Source organism: Salvelinus sp. IW2-2015, linkage group LG14 (genome assembly GCF_002910315.2).
Source record: "Salvelinus sp. IW2-2015 linkage group LG14, ASM291031v2, whole genome shotgun sequence".
In the NCBI taxonomy this organism is placed as follows: domain Eukaryota; kingdom Metazoa; phylum Chordata; class Actinopteri; order Salmoniformes; family Salmonidae; genus Salvelinus; species Salvelinus sp. IW2-2015.
In genome coordinates, this window is record NC_036854.1 from 25,058,279 (window position 1) to 25,065,476 (window position 7,198).

At 46.1% G+C, this 7,198-nt stretch overlaps 1 long non-coding RNA gene across 1 annotated transcript in view; it reads left to right on the plus strand.

Annotated features, from left to right (window-relative positions):
* Positions 1-6,980, plus strand: part of LOC111972616 (uncharacterized) — a 15,039-nt gene extending 8,059 nt beyond the window's left edge. Inside the window, exons 3-5 of the long non-coding RNA XR_002878489.2 lie at positions 170-286; positions 4,846-4,959; positions 6,698-6,980. This is a non-coding gene — a long non-coding RNA (uncharacterized lncRNA). The remainder of the gene's footprint in view (positions 1-169; positions 287-4,845; positions 4,960-6,697) is intronic.
* The last annotated feature ends 218 nt before the right edge of the window (positions 6,981-7,198 follow it).

Consider the following 7,198-nt stretch of genomic DNA (forward strand, 5'->3'; position numbering starts at 1 on the left):
AGCTTGAGTTATCTGAAGATAGGATTCTACCTATACCACAGTGGAAGCTTGAGTTATCTGAAGATAGGATTCCACCTATACCACAGTGGAAGGCTCCATCCTATATCAATCTCTGTTTGTCATTTTCTCTGTTTTCTCTGTTTGTCATCTCTGTTTGTCTTATTTTCAGGTTGTTTTTCGTGGACCACAACAGCCCGGGCAACGACCTTCAGTGACCCCAGGATCCCCGTACAGAACGGCCGTCTGCCCAACCACCGGACCCACAAGCAGCACCTGCACAGGAGATGTGAGGGTTAGGTTTAGAGGTTACACAGCTACAGGAGAGGTGAGGGTTAGAGGTTACACAGCTACAGGAGGGTTAGGGTTAGGGTAGAGGTTACACAGCTACAGGAGAAAAGAGGGTTAGGGTTAGAGGTTACACAGCTACAGAGAGGTGAGGATTTAGGTTAGAGGATTTACAGAAGCTACAGGAGAGGTGTTAGGGTAAGAGGTTACACAGCTACAGAGGAGGTGAGGTTAGGGTTAGAGGTTACATAGCTACGGGAGAGGTGGAGGTTAGGTTTAGAGGTTCACAGCTACAGGAGAGGTGAGGTTAGGGTTAGAGTTACACACTACAGGAGAGGTGGGGTTAGGTTAGAGGTTACACAGCTACAGGAGAGTTGAGGGTTAGGGTTAGAGGTTACATAGCTACAGGAGAGTGAGGTTAGGTTTAGAGGTTCACAGCTACAGGGAGGTGAGGGTTAGGGTTAGAGCGTTACACAGCTACAGGAGAGTTGAGGGTTAGGGTTAAGAGGTTACATAGCTACAGGAGAGGTGAGGGTTAGGTTTAGAGGTTACACAGCTACAGGAGAGGTGAGGGTTAGAGGTTACACAGCTACAGGAGGTTAGGTTAGGTAGAGGTTACACAGCTACAGGAGAGGTAGGATTAGGGTTAGAGGTTACACAGCTACAGGAGAGTGAGGGGTTAGGGTTAGAGGTTACACAGCTACAGGAGAGGTGAGGGTTAGGGTTAGAGGTTACACAGCTACAGGAGAGGTGAGGGTTAGGGTTAGAGGTTATCACAGCTACAGGAGAGGTGAGGGTTAGGGTTAGAGGTTACACAGCTACAGGAGAGGTGAGGTTAGGGTTAGAGGTTACACAGCTACAGGAGAGGTGAGGGTTAGGGTTAGAGGTTACACAGCTACAGGAGAGGTGAGGGTTAGGGTTAGAGGTTACACAGCTACGGAGAGTGAGGGTTAGGGTTAGAGGTTACACAGCTACAGGAGAGTTGGGTTAGGGTTAGAGGTTACACAGCTACGGAGAGTGAGGGTTAGGGTTAGAGTTACACAGCTACAGGAGAGTAAGGTTAGGGTTAGAGGCTTACACGCTACAGGAGAGCTGAGGGTTAGGGTTAGAGGTTACACAGCTACAGGAGAGGTGAGGGTTAGGGTTAGAGGTTACACAGCTACAGGAGAGTGAGGGTTAGGGTTAGAGGTTACCCAGCTACAGGAGAGAGGGTTAGGGTTAGAGGTTACATAGCTACAGGAGAGGTGAGGGTTAGAGTACATACTACAGAGAGGTGAGGGTTGGGTTAGGGATACACAGCTACAGGAGAGGTGAGGGTTAGAGGTTACACAGCTACAGGAGAGGTTAGGGTTAGAGGTTACACAGCTACAGGAGAGATGAGGGTTGGGTTAGAGGTTACACAGCTACAGGATAGAGGAAGGTTAGGGTTAGAGGTTACATAGCTACGGGAGATAGGGTTAGAGGTTACACGCTACGGAGAGATGAGGGTTAGGGTTAGAGGTTACACAGCTACAGGATAGAGGAAGGTTAGGGTTAGAGGTTACACAGCTACAGGAGAGGTGAGGGTTAGAGGTTACATAGCTACAGGAGAGGTGAGGGTTAGGCTTAGAGGATACACAGCTACAGGAGAGGTTAGGGTTAGAGATTACACAGCTACAGGAGAGGTGAGGGTTAGGGTTAGAGGTTACACGGCTACAGGAGAGATGAGGGTTAGGGTTAGAGGTTACACAGCTACAGGAGAGGTTAGGGTTAGAGGTTACACAGCTACAGGAGGATGAGGGTTAGGGTGTAGAGGTTACACAGCTACAGGAGAGGTTAGGGTTAGAGGTTACACAGCTACAGGAGAGGTGAGGTTAGGGTTAGAGGTTACACAGCTACAGGAGATGTGAGGTTAGGGTTAGAGAGGTTAGAGGTACATAGCTACAGGAGAGATGAGGGTTAGAGGTTACACAGCTACAGGAGAGGTGAGGGTTAGGGTTACACAGCTACAGGAGAGGTGAGGGTTAGGTTAGAGGTTACACAGCTACAGGAGAGATTAGGGTTAGAGATTACACAGCTACAGGAGAGATGAGGGTTAGGGTTAGAGGTTACACAGCTACAGGAGAGGTGAGGGTTAGAGGTTACACAGCTACAGGAGAGGTGGGGTTAGAGGTTAGAGGTTACACAGCTACAGGAGAGGTGAGGGTTAGAGGTTACACAGCTACAGGATGATGAAGGTTAGGGTTAGAGGTTACACAGCTACAAGAGGGTTAGGGTTAGAGAGTTACACAGCTACGAGAGGTGAGGGTTAGAGGTTACACAGCTACAGGAGAGGTGAGGGTTTACAGGTTACACACTACAGGAGAGGTTAGGGTTAGAGGTTACACGCTACAGGAGAGGTGAGGGTTGGGGTTAGAGATTACATAGCTACAGGAGCGGTGAGGGTTAGAGGTTACACAGCTACAGGAGAGGTGAGGTTAGGGTTAGAGGTTACACAGCTACAGGAGAGGTGAGGGTTGGGGTTAAGAGGTTACACAGTACAGGAGAGGTGAGGGTTAGGGTAGAGGTTACACAGCTACAGGAGAGGTTAGGGTTAGAGGTTACACAGCTACAGGAGAGGTGAAGGTTAGGGTTAGAGGTTACACAGCTACAGGAGATGTGAGGGTAGTTAGAGGTTACACAGCTACAGGAGAGGTGAGGGTTAGGGTAGAGGTTACACAGCTACAGGAGAGAGGTTAGGGTTAGAGGTTACACAGCTACAGGAGGGTGAAGTTAGGGTAGAGGTTACACGCTTAAGGAGTGTGAAGGTTAGGGTTACACAGCTACAGAGAGGTTATGGGTTAGACTTTACACAGCTACAGGAGATGTGAGGGTTAGGGTTAGAGGTTACACCAGCAGAGGTAGGGTTTCAAGTAAGTTACACAGCTACAGGAGGGTTAGGGTTAGGGTTAGAGGTTACACATATACAGGAGGGTTATGGTTAGACTTATCACACAGCTACAGGAGAGGTGAGGGTTAGGGTTAGAGGTTACACAGCTACAGGAGGGTTATGGTTAGACTTTACACAGCTACAGGAGGGTTAGGGTTAGGGTTAGAGGTTTACACAGCTACAGGAGGGTTAGGATTAAAGGTTACACAGCTACAGGAGGGTTAGGGTGAGAGTTTAGTTACACAGCTACAGGAGAGGCGGGGTTAGGGTTAGAGGTTACACAGCTACAGGAGGTTATGGTTAGACTTTACACAGCTACAGGAGATGTGAGGGTTAGGGTTAGAGGTTACACAGCTACAGGAGAGGTGAGGGTTAGGGTAGAGGTTACACAGCTACAGAGAGGTGAGGTTAGAGGTTACACAGCTACAGGAGAGGTGAGGGGGGTTAGAGTTAGAGGTTACACAGCTACAGGAGAGGTGAGGGTTGGGGTTAGAGGTTACACAGCTACAGGAGAGGTGAGGGTTAGGGTTAGAGGTTACACAGCTACAGGAGAGGTGAGGGTTAGGGTTAGAGGTTACACAGCTACAGGAGAGTTGAGGGTTAGGGTTAGAGGTTACACAGCTACAGGAGAGGTGAGGGTTAGTTTAGAGGTTACACAGCTACAGGAGAGTGAGGGTTAGGTTAGAGGTTACACAAGCTACAGGAGAGAGTGAGGGTTAGGGTTAGAGGTTACACAGCTACAGGAGAGTTGAGGGTTAGGGTTAGAGGTTACACAGCTACAGGAGAGGTGAGGGTTGGGGTTAGAGGTTACACAGCTACAGGAGAGTTGAGGGTTAGGGTTAGAGGTTACACAGCTACAGGAGAGTTGAGGGTTAGGGTTAGAGGTTACACAGCTACAGCAGAAATGAGGGTTGGGGTTAGAGMTTACACAGCTACAGGAGAGGTGAGGGAAAAACACTTTTTGATAAACTACTAGACAAATCTGACACAAAGTATTCATACCCAAGTGGATCTGTGTCTGTGAATCGGGGTTGGGGTCAATTCGGCCGTCATTTCAGGAAGTGATTAAAAAATTTAAATAAACGTTTCAAATAAATAGTTCTACCTTTCAGTTTATTGACGAGTCATCGAAAATAGATGTCCCTTTTTGAATTACTGACTTGGACTGTCAGTTTACTTCCTGAATTGACTGACTGCCTTCAATAGTGGGAATGCATACCGATGGCGGCCCCGTGGACTTACCACAAATCCCTTGTTTTGCTAAGTTCGCTCTGTTGTATATTGCTCTGCATTACTCTTTTTTTTGTATGGTTATTAGCAGAATATACATGATCTCAATTTTAGCTTCAAGACACTGGCAATTTGAAAAAGGTAGATTGTGCTGATTTATTGGCACATTGAACCATATCGCACCCCGTAGTTTAAAAACACAGCGGATAGTGTTAAAACAATGACGTCATATCTGAATTCTACCATCTTTATGCATGTTTGCCATTGGAATTGACTCCAACCCTGACTCCAACCCTTCTCTGAATAAACATTCAGCATACTGGGGATTATAAACATGGTAATGGTGATGATGATAATGCCGATGATGATAATGCTGACGATGATAATGCTGATGATGGTGGTGGTGATGATGATTATTTTAGGTGTTTAGGCATCCGATGTGTCCCGGAGTCGAGTAGCGTCCCTGATTCACAGACCTGGGAACAGCCTGGTAGTCGCCATACGAAGCCAGCACCACTCTGACTCCACACCGTGAGGTACGCCATGTAACTACTGCAGCAGCAGAGTCGATATTGTTCAGTTGTTGTGTTATATTTTACAAACCTTTTACTCTCTCCCTAGTCATAGTCACACTTATTTTGTCCATTTGTGTTCAGGCATTTAGCAGACTTTCATCCAAATGATCTTGACAACGGGCTCCCGAGTGGRGCAGCAGTCTAAGGCACTGCATCTCAGTACAGACCCTGGTTCGATTCCAGGCTGTATCACAACCGGCCGTGATTGGGAGTCCCATAGGGCAACGCACAATTTGCCCAGCATCGTCCGGGTTAGGGTTTGGCCGGGGTAGGCCGTCATTGTAAATAAGAATTTGTTCTTGACTGACTTGCCTAGTTAAATAAATGTTTGTTTTTTTAAAACATACCGAAATTCAGTGTAGGTGGTCCATTCAAGAATCCAACCATCCTACCAACTGAACCACCCCAAGTGTTTCTAGTGAGGGCCAAACCAGAAGCAGACAGCTTGTTTCAATGGAGAGTCTCTCTGCTGATGACATGATTTTGGGACCTCTCGTTCCCTGAGAGACATCTTCTTCTCTATATCCTAATTACCWTGAAAACTGATCCTGAATCAGCCAGGCCACAGACACAGCCCTATCCAACACAGAGGSCGCCGCGCTCAAAGACATGCTGGCATTCCACGATAATTCTCTTCACCCTCGTTCCCCTCATATACACTACCAGTCAAAAGTTTTGGCGCACCACTCATTCAAGGGTTTTTCTTTATTTTTACTATTTTCTACATCGTAGAATAATAGTGAAGACATCAAAACTATGAAATAACACATGGAATCATGTAGTAACCAAAATTGTGCTTTATAAAATATATTTTATATTTGAGATTCTTCAAAGTAGCCACCCTTTGCCTGGATGACACTCCTGGCATCCTCTCAACCAGCTTCATGAGGTAGTCACCTGGAATGCATTTCAATTAACAGTTGTGCCTTGTTAAAAGTTAATTTGTGGAATTTCTTTCCTTCTTATTGCATTTGAGGCAATCAGTTGTGTTGTGACAAAGTAGGGGTGGTATACAGAAGATAGCCCTATTTGGTAAAAGTCCAAGTCCGTAGTATGGCAAGAACAGCTCAAATAAGCAAAGAGAAATGACAGTCCATCAATACTAGACATGGTCAGTCAATCCGGAAAATGTCAACAACTTTGAAAGTTTCTTCAAGTGCAGTCACAAAAACCATCAAACGCTATGCAGAGGATCAGTTCATTAGAGTTAACTGCACCTCAGATTGCAGCCCAAATAAATGCTTCACAGAGTTCAAGAAACAGACACATCTCAACGTCAACTGTTCAGAGGAGACTGTGTGAATCAGGCCTTCATGGTCGAATTGCTGCAAAGAAACCACTACTAAAGGACACCAATAAGAAGAGAATTTATTGGGCCAAGAAACAAGAGCAATGGACATTAGACTGTTGGAAATCTGTCCTTTGGTCTGATGAGTCCAAATTTGAGATTTTTGGTTCCAACCGCCGTGTCTTTGTGAGACGCAGAGTAGGTGAACGGGAGATCTCCGCATGTGTGGTTCCCACCGTGAAGCATGGAGGAGGAGATGTTATGGTGTGGGGGTGCTTTGCTGGTGACACTGTCAGTGATTTATTTAGAATTCATGGCACACTTAACCAACATTGCTACCACAGCATTCTGCAGCTATATGTCATCCCATCTGGTTTGCACTTACTGGGACTATCATTTGTTTTTCAACAGGACAATGACCCAACACACCTCCAGGCTGTGTAAGGGCTATTTGGCCAAGAAGGAGAGTGATGGATTGCTGCATCAGATGACCTGGCCTCCACAATCACCCAACCTCAACCCAACTGAGATGGTTTGGGATGAGTTGGACTGCAGAGTGAAGGAAAAGCAGCCAACAAGTGCTCAGCATATGTGGGAACTCTTTCAAGACTGTTGGAAAAGCATTCCAGGTGAAGCTGGTTGAGAGAATGCCAATAGTGTGCTGCAACGCTGTCATCAAGGCAATGGGTTGCTACTTTGAAGAATCTCAAATATATATTGATTAGTTTAACACTTATTTGGTTACTACATGATTCCATATGTGTTATTTCATAGTTTTGATATCTTCACTAATTTTCTACAATGTGGAAAATAGTCAAAATAAAGAAAAACCCTTGAATGAGTAGGATGTGTACAAACTTTTGACTGGTACTGTAAGTCTATGGTTCCCTCACATCCTCCTGCCTCTTGTTA